Source organism: Canis lupus, chromosome 8 (assembly GCF_048164855.1).
Source record: "Canis lupus baileyi chromosome 8, mCanLup2.hap1, whole genome shotgun sequence".
Classification (NCBI taxonomy): Eukaryota; Metazoa; Chordata; class Mammalia; order Carnivora; family Canidae; genus Canis; species Canis lupus.
In genome coordinates, this window is record NC_132845.1 from 31,349,234 (window position 1) to 31,359,533 (window position 10,300).

The 10,300-nt window shown below is 33.8% G+C and overlaps 1 pseudogene; it reads left to right on the forward strand.

The window, feature by feature from the left end:
• The first annotated feature begins 8,892 nt into the window (after positions 1-8,892).
• LOC140637579 (pre-mRNA-splicing regulator WTAP-like) lies at positions 8,893-9,857 on the forward strand (annotated as a pseudogene).
• The last annotated feature ends 443 nt before the right edge of the window (positions 9,858-10,300 follow it).

The following is a 10,300-nucleotide window of genomic DNA, read 5'->3' on the forward strand; positions in this document are numbered from 1 at the left end:
AATATGAAAGCAAAACCCTGGAAAGCAATTTTGCGGAAGCAAGACAACAGGGCTTAGGGATGCAGCTATATGATCTCTTGACATAATCAATGGGAAAGCGATAGTAAATCTTGAGAAGTGAATTGTTTGTAGGTTCTTCAATCTTTTATAACTATTATTTCTATCACACAGAATGAAGTTGAAGAATGGTTTTACTTGTCAGCTGTTTATATTTCATCTTTAGCAAAATTCTAATTGTGTGCTTTATTTTCTTTTCAAGTTACACAGCTTCTTCCTCTTTCTTTTGTATAGTTTATTTAAATATTATAGAAGTAAAAAAATAAATAAATAATAATTTTATAGAAGTTAACCCATGACAAAATATGTTCAATCCTTTGCCTTCTAAATTTATTGTGACATTTTCAATTTTCTTTTTCATTTGGATCTAGCTATTTTTAAAATATTTTTTATTAGGGTCATAATTAAATAGATATATACTTTCTTTCAATATTTCTGTATTTTCTGGTTTTACAGTTAAATATTTTACATAGTGTGTGAAAATCTAAATTTGTATTTCCTGTTACCACAAATCATTAAATGATTAAGTATTCTTTTCCAGTGTGTTTAGTTTCTACAAAACATTAAACAGCAATTGACTATAATAAAGATTTTATATAATACTATTAAATAGGGTTTGGTGTAGAGATCCGATTTTAGGCTCTTTAAGAGTAGGAAGTATGCTTAATTCCTCAGGTTTATCCAGTTCATTAAAAAAAAAAAAAAAAAAAAAAAAAGCTAAGTATAGGGGCGCCTTAGTGTTCAGTTTGTTAAGGGTCCAATCTTGATTTTGGCTCAGGTCATGATCTCTGAGATAGAGCCCAAGTCAGGCTCCAGGCTGAGCATGGACCCCCACTTAAGATTATTCCTCTCCCTCTGACCTCATCCATCCCCCAGACTCCATCTCCCCACCCCATCCTCACCCCATGCATGTATGCGTGCTCTCTCTCTTGCTAAGAAAAAAAAATTAAAAAAAGTACTAAGGATGTACTAAATTGAAGGGGAAACATTTATCTGAGCATTGTCACATGTTTATTTTTCTGGAACTTAAAATATTTTTATTCAGATTCCAAAAAACCTAGCCCAAAAGATATAAGTTGGGATTAAAATTTTATCATATTTTTATTATAACTGTGTTGAAGCTATAGCCTATTAGCAAAAAATGTGTGTCTTCATATAGAAAATGTTATGTCGTCTCATTCGCTTAGGTTTGTTTTGTTGAATTTCAGTACATACATAAAATTCAGTGTGCAAATAAGGTATAATCATATTAATTCTATACCTTTCTGAATAAATAAAAAAATAAAATCTCTAAAAAACTCTTTTTATTGATTTCCAAATTGTTACTATGTATTTTTTATGAATCTAATTATCTTTTAATCACTTCTTCTTTCTGCGATGATATACACTTTTCATGCATAATTTGTAATTTGACCTCTTTTTTCTTTATTACTTTTTAGCAATTTTCTTAAAAAAATTTTTTTAAATATTTTATGTATTTATTTATGAGAGACACAGAGAGAGAGGCCGAAACATAGGCAGAAGGAGAAGCAGGCTCCATGCAGGGAGCCCAATGTGGGACTCGATCCTGGGACTCCAGGATTACAACCTGAGCTGAAGGCAGATGCTCAACCACTGAGCCACCCAGGCAACCCAGAAATTTTATTTTCCAAAGGATTAGTTTAAATATATATATATATATTTAAAATTAATAACAGAGCATTATATCAGTGCAATTACTTTATAATCTTTATTTTTTTTATTTTTATTTTTTTTTAGAGAGAGCACACCCTGTGGTGGGGGTAGAAGCAGTGAGAGAGGGAGAGAGAGAAAATCCTAAGGAGGCTCCACATTGGACTGGGAGCCTGGATGCAGGGCTCAATTTCACAACCCTGAGATCATCATCTGAGCTGAAATCAAGAGTCATCCCTCAACTGACTGAGCCACTAGGTGCCCCTCCATATCTCTTTTTAAAGCTGATTTGAGTGGATTCTACTATTGCAAACAAAGTATTTCTAAGATAAACATTTTTAATGTATTAGTTTAGTAGATATTTGACCATCTTTTATTTAAATTTGCATTTGTATTTTAGAAACATTTATTATATTTGACTTCAGGAATAATTTTTACTCAATAAGGAATTTTTAAATAGACATGTTGGTCTCATTTACGTGTATTTCCTAATTGATTTATTCTCGCATTTATAATCTCATTTTTTTTAACTTAATGTTTCCCTTCTCTTTTTTTTTTTGTTTTTGGCAGCTACATAAATTTTTATTTTCCTCCAGCATTTTAGTTGAAACAGAAGTTATTTTCAAGCATTTATACGACATACATGGACTTTAATTAAAATCAAGGTATAACTATGTATGGAAAATAGTGTGAGAAGCCATGTTAGAATTATATGACCTTACAGCCACCAAGACTCTCTCAGAAATTTGAAATATCAGTAGTGATGAGCCACATCAATGTGAGGTAGGGCTCTAAGAGCTGTTTCTGGGGGCACCTGGGTCACTCAGTGGTTGGCTCAGGTCATGATCCTGGGGTCCTGGGATGGAGTCCTACATCAGGCTCCCCTCTACCAGCTTCTCCCTCTGCCTCTGTCTCTTGCCAATATTTGTGTGTCTCTTATGAATAAATAAATAAATAATATATTTTTAAAAGAAATTTCTGTGAATCTTTACATGTAAGATATGCATTGCCTTTGTTTCTGTTAGGATGCACAGCCCTCTGATTGTATTTTAGGCCAGACTCTCTACTTATGCAATGTACCCATGACCTTCAAGTCACAGAAGGTATCATTGCTCTGTTAATCCCTGCTCTGCACCATCCTTTTCACCCTTGTGACTGACTGGCTTATTTTCATCAGCATAACAGAAAGAGAGAGTGAGAGAGAGTGAGCAGGAGCAGGGGAGGGAGGGGCAGAGAGAGAGGAAGAAGCAGGCTCTCTGCTGACAGGGAGTCCAAAGAGGGGCTTGATCCCAGACTCCGGCATCATGACCTGAGCTGGAGGCAGATGCGTAACTGATTGAGCCACCCAGGCACCCTTGTACCCCCCAAATTTAGAGCAGTTTCTGGTACAAAGAGGGAGTTTAACCTATTTTCGATGATAAGATAAATAAACTGAAGATGCCTGATTTCCTGGCAAATGCTGAGATACTCAGAAATTATTTCAAATATTATATTTCCCTTCCTAGTCAGAATCACTTTCTGCATGTCAGCTTTGTTAATGAAGAAAGCAGCCAACTTACAGTTTTTCCATGTCTCACATATCCAGTTTTCTAATTGGGATGAGCAGTATGTTATTGATAATCACTTTTAAAGATTATAATGTGTATGTGTTTTCATGTTCTTAACATATCACTTTCTATTACCCATAACTAATTTTCTTATATATTTTATATCAAAACAACTTTAATACTAATTCACATACACATATTTATAAATATATGCTTGTAATGACAACTTTATTTTGTCTCTTGTTTTTCATAAACAGATCTGTGCAGAGATTTTCTTTTTCATTACATCGTTTAAAAATTTTCTGTTTTTTTTTTTTTTCTGCCTCTTAAGGTACATAAATATCTATGTAATATCTCTGTTGTCCAAACTATGGAGATATCAGCTCTCTGTCTTTATTTCTAACATTTTTCCCAGTTGATTATAAGATTTTCTTGAGATTACACTTTCCAATCCTGTCTGATGTTCAACAGACCTTACTGTGTTTTTCGTTGAATATAGTTTTATTATAATTTTATTATGATTCATTCATATCCCAACACTCTTTTCTTTGGCAAACAACTTTCCATCTAATTTTGTTGTGGTATATGCAAGAAATGAGTTGAACTTTTCATTTCTCATCATCTTACCCATACCCCCAGGTAACTCACTTAACATTTTCCAAAATAATAGATTCTTTCATTTTTTTTTACCTAAAGAAATATTTTTGTACCAATTACAAAAAACTTCAGACTTCTCAGATTATTTTCTGTTTTCCAATTTTTAATAGTGTTTTTTCTAAGATATACATCAGGGAAAGAGCTGTCATAAATGACCAATAATAATCACTCTTAGCACCAGGAGAATAAGTTATGTAAACCAGAAAACAGATAACCATTCAAAGAGACCTCAAGAAGAAAACTTGAAAACAAGAAGACTTCTTAAGAAAAAAAACATAATTTACACATTTCTGTTAATTTTGTAATTCTTTAGTATTGGTGCAATTCCTTTAATAAAAAGATCACAATGTAACATTTGTCCATTGGAACATCAGTTTGTGAACTTTTCATTAATACACAAGTGAAGAATTTCTCCATATACTTAAGGTTTTCTGTAAAGGAGGATCAAGGATTGAGACATTGTAACTCCAGATGCTTATTTTTTCTTATGTAAAAAAGTGAGTATACACACTTTAAGTACACTTACAAGTTTTAAAAAAATCTGAGTATAGTTGACACATAATGTTACATTAGTTTCAGGTGTACAACATAGCGATTCAACAAGTTTATAAGTTATGCTATTCTCACAAGTGTAGTTACCACCTGCCATCGTGCAATGTTATTATAATGCCATTAACTATATTCTATCGGCTACCTTCTTTATTAGGACCTATATGTCATCAATTGTGTCCAAAATATTAGCATTTAAAATCTCATTAAATTAATCACTTGGATTTAACTTAGTAATCATCCTTGTTCTGTAGATTAGAATGCTGGAGCACTTGATCACATGAAAACACCAGAGGACAAGAGTTCTATCTAAGCATTCTATGGGTTTGTTTCTACTATGTAAAGCATAGAAATTTTTATTAAAAATATAGAATGCAATTTATAATGAGTAAATTTGAAATATACATTTGACTATTTCCATAACATTTTACAAAATATAGTCAAAGCATTTCACTAATTTATACCTCAATAATTTTGTCAGTGAGAATATATGGGTAGATCTGCTTACAGCTCAGATATCATGATGACTAATAAGGTTGTAATTTTTAAAAGCTGGCATTCCATAGAAAACATACTTAATAAATAAATATAAATATAATTTTGACTAATAGGAAATCAGTTGCCATGGTAGCTTTTTAGGAAATATAATCTTTGTCTTCAAAGCATGCTACTTACTGAGGGGTTTTTAAAATGTAGATAATGTGAAATTGGTGATATTAGACCCCATTATATCTACCTGGTTTTATAGAAGATTTATTTGAGGTATGGGACTGACTCAGGTATGGGGACTGTTTTGTACACTGAATCTCTTAAAACCACCAGAAGTACCTTTTATTGTTAAAACCTACACTGTAAAATGTACACATCAGACAAATAATTCTAGTAGGTAGATTTATAATAAAGATGATAAATGCCCATTCTAAATAGCTTTTGAAATGACATAAGCAATAAACTAACCATTAGATATTGGTTAGATAAGCTATTCTTTTCTCAACCTTTGGATCCAGTTTGAATGTGTATGTGCATTATATTTTTATTTCCATATAACAGTCAGAGATTCGACACAGCAATAGCCATAGTTTTCTCTGATTAAAAAAGGAAAATCACATCTTCTGTATTGGCAACACAGCTAGTAACTACTACATATTAAAAATATATTAAAGGTCTCTAGTTTTTCAAATTAGTAGTTATTTTACTAGCAATGTTCTTACTTTGCATTTCTTTTCTATGGGTAAGAATAGAAAGCAATTGAGAAAGAAAATATTTAAAGCCACAAAATTGTTACTATTTAGCATAACATATTTACTCATTATTAAAAAAAAAAAAAACAAAAAACAAGTTATTCAGTACCAGTACCTATGCGACAGGCATCATGCTGGGTTACTAAGGATATGATGTAATCGCTCCCTAAATTAGGAGCACACAGTTGATGGAAAAGAAGAAAATTTCAAGACGGACCAGAAATGTCATTTTGGCACAAATATTGAGTGTTTTAAAAACAACACAGGAACATCAAATGATTAAATCTTGAATAGGTATCATCTGGGAATATTTCCTTGATACAACTTGTGACTGTGTAATTTATGTGTTAGAGGTATTACTGACTTGAATTGGGGGTAGAAAAAACTGAGAAAGACATGCAGTTGTAGGTAAAAGTAGGGGAAAGTCATTACAGGAAGAAGGAAAGCACATGTATTGTTAAGTGGCAAGAGAAGTAAGAAAAAAATGGTATATATAATGGTGTGCTCATGGTTCCGTTTAGTTAGTCAAGAATATTTTCTTTGGGAAAGGAAGTCAGAGGTCAGACTCTGACACAGGTGTTGAACTTTTTTTTTTCTTTGCCAGAGCCTTTATTTGAAATGTTGTTATTTTGATTCTGTGAATATTTTAATTTATCTCAGGTTTCTGAATAATATGTTTTGATGAAAGACATGATTCCTTTGTTTCTGTTTATTTGACTCAATCTGACCAAAGTCCCGCAGGTGGTGATGGTGTTCGCAGATCTTACACTACACTGCTTTTATCATTCCATGTTTCTCACCTAGAAAGAGCTATTCCAGTGTCCTTCCAAAAATCTGAAGAAGGCTTATTCTCCTACAGTGGGATGCTGTAGATGTCTTTCTTTACTTGTGTGTGTGTGTGCTTGTGTGTGTGTGAGAGAGAGAGAGAGAGAGTGAGAGACTGAAAGAACGAGAGAGAGAGACAGAAATACCTATTTGGATCATTACAGAAAATAACAGATTGAAAGCAATATTGCCAGAAAGCAATGCCAAAGCAATTAGGAAGAGGAGTATTTCATATTCAGCTCCTTTTTCCAAACCAAGAATTAGGAAAGGAACAGAGAGAGAGATGGAAGGAATGGGTAATTAGTGGCTACCTATAAGAATGTCAAAAATTAATAGGTCCATAATGAAATCCCAAAACTGAAAATGCAACTACAACTTGTATTTAGTTAAGCATCTTGCATTTAATAGATCTTTAATAATTAGACCCTGAAATAGATGCATTCAGATCAGCTTTATATTTATGATATTCAGAAGAAGGATCTGTTTTGCTGAGCAACGTTATTATTTACAGAATGTTAGTGTTAATTTTAAACATAGAAAAAATGATCTATCCCATTCTTTCCCTTTGTACATTATGATAGTTAATGACAAATGATGCAATGTTATATTGTATTTTGCTTATTTTGTTAACTTGTTTGAAAGAGAAATGTGATAAGAATAAGCCTATATTTTGTCATTGAAGGTGTTGTTGACTATATAAGATTATTTTTTTAAACTTGAGAAAATTTGAATATTAAAAATTTTGTTGCTATTTCACATAATCCTACCAATACCTTTGAATGACTATTGTTTCTGAATCAAGGAGGTTTGTGAATCTAATAAATAAACTATATTTTTCAGTGTTTTTAAAAATATATCAAAACAATATTGTATATGCTCATAAAACTTACATGAAAGATTATATGAAATAATATTTTATGTATTTATGGAAAAGATAAAATAAAATTTCCACCATATCTAAACATTTTCCTAACCACAAAATATTGCCAGATAACCAACAGGGATTGAGCACCATGTTGGAACAAAAATAGTCCAGAGCTACGATTTCAAAGTTGAGCACCTGCTGTAAAATAACCATCTGTGATTAACTGTAATTTAATTATGGATTCATTCCTTTTGTGTACACTGGAAGGATCTCATAGGTCTTCCCCAGTTGGTCGACAATCAACTTCTGGCATTTTGTTAAGGAAACTTGTATATTCTCTTAGTAGCACCTGCTAACTCTATCTCATTGCAAACTTTGTAAAGAGCTTCAGGGATTTTATAGTGGCATTGATAGGCAAATAAATTATTAAACTTGGAATCAAAAGTTGCATTAATTAATCATCTGCCTTAGAAAGCTGATGCCCTCAGCCTTAGGATAAGTTGGAGTTTACCTGTAAGTCATACGGTAACTTCAGATATTTAATGAAATAGTTCAGGTAGTCAAATGTTTGTGACCCATTTTAATATCTTACAAAGAGGAGTTTCATCATCTATCCATAACTGTTTATCTAATTGTCTCCATTTACAATAATTAGATTGTGATAAAATCAATGATATTATATATTTTATCTTTTCATTGATTATTAGGTATTTCTAAAATATCATATTCTTATATCATGAAGATTCTTCCTAAAATATTACTGGCTCAAATTTTTCTACCTTCACAATAACCACTAGATAGAACCAGCTTTCCTCTGGCCCAGATCACCTTCTGTAATGGCAGAGTGAAGAACTGTGTGAATTCTCTCTAAAACACAAAAATATGTTAAAAGAACTACAATTACAATTTCAAAAATCTTGTATTCATTTAAAGGCACAGAACAAAATAAAAATCAACTATTGAAGAGAAATTGCTAATCTTCATTAAGACAGCAGTCTTCTATGCTTTAATTTGGATCAAATTAAAGCCAAATCCCGCCCCATACATGATCTAAATAGATCTGCAAAAAGCAAAGAGTTCCAGGTGGTAAAAGAGAGAGACCAAGAGCCAGAGAGGAGAGCTAGAGAGAGAAATCCAGGCCCAAATGCCTTCACTAATAAATTCCACCAAACATTTTTTAAAAGACTTCATCGGAATCCTTCACAAACTCTTCCAAAAGATAGATTACACTTCTCAAATCGTTCTGTGAGATCACTATTACTGTGATATGAAAATCAGACAAGAATATTACAAGAAAACTACAAGCAGCATTTGATGTCCGTGAGACCACAAATAAAGGAGGGTGCAGGCAAGGGAAAAGGAGGAGTGTGGTATCGCTCTTGCAGACAAGAGAAAATGGAGTGTGTGGTATTCTGGAGGCCTGGGCAGTGAAATTCTAGCAGTGTGAATGGGCGGCAGCTGCCTCTGGAAAGGATTCAAAATGACCAAGGAGAAACCTCTTCCCAAAAAGTTTCCAAGGAGTACAACAGACTTCAAAGTCATAGCACATGATGAGTTAACTCCGAGATGGAAAGAGTGTGAAGCATATGTCTAGGCTCTGGAGGGCAAGTACACAGATCTTAATTCTAATGATGTAACTGGCTTAAGGGAGTCTGAAGAAAAACTAAAGCAACAACAAGAGGCTGCTCAGAAAGAAAACATCCTTGTACCATGACCAGCAACCAGGAAGCAAGAGATCCAAGTGTGCTACTCAAATCAAATAGCTCAAGCAAGTCCAGCAGCCTAGCATTGCCCAACTGAGATCAACAATGGTAGAACCAGTGGTCAACTTGTTTTTTCCTAAAAATGAAAGGTGGACTGGAATAGAATAAAGACAAACTGAAACAAAGCCAAAATGAACTGAGTGCCTGGAAGTTTACACCTGATAGGTAAACAAATCATACTCCCCAGTCCAGACTTCCCCAATAGTTCCACGAGGAGAAAGCTGTGGTGAGACAGCCACATACTGGTTTCCACACCAAGACTCAGACTTTTTGAGCCAAACAAACAAACAACAACAACAACAAAAAAAACACATTTTTATACTATTCAGCTTATAAATTTTTTTAAGGTTTTATTTATTTATTCATGAGAGACACACGGAGAGAGACAGAGAGAGAGAGAGAGAGAGAGAGAGAGAGAGGCAGAGACACAGGTAGAGGGAGAAGCAAGCTCCATGCAGGGAGCCTGATGTGGGACTCGATCCCAAACTCCAGGATCACACCCTAGGCTGAGGGTAGCGCTAAACCGCTGAGCTACCCGGGCTGCCCGCTTATAATGTTTAATGTAAAACCTACCAAATGAAACTTGGTGTTAGCTTTTTTTCTCTTCCCCACCCCTTGCTTCAGAGGCCTAATGGCATGGGACTATTCCAAAGAAATGGCTACCTCTGAAAACTTCTTCTAAAACTTGTAAACACTTGAGAAATGTTTCTGTTTGAAGAAGGTGGAAAAATGGGAATCTCAAGCCTGTGGCACACTGTGTCTTCAATTTGGAAGAATGAAAACCTAGAGATTTATTTATTTTTTACAAAGATTTTATTTATTTATTCATGAGAAACATAGAGAGAAAGGCAGAGGCGTAGGCAGAGGGAGCCTGATGCAGCACTCTATCCCAGGACCCCAGGTTCATGTCCTGAGCCAAAGGCAGGCACTCAAACACTGAGCCACCCAGGTGCCCCGAAAACCTAGAGATTTAAAATCATGACTTGAACACCTAAAATTCTAATAAAATGTAAAAATGTGATGCACGTTGCTCTTAACCTTGAGCATAGTGACAGAGACACCGTATTTCCGTGTTGCCAGTGAGACTGTGATTGTTGTTGAACGTCTTGGTCAAAACTCAAATGA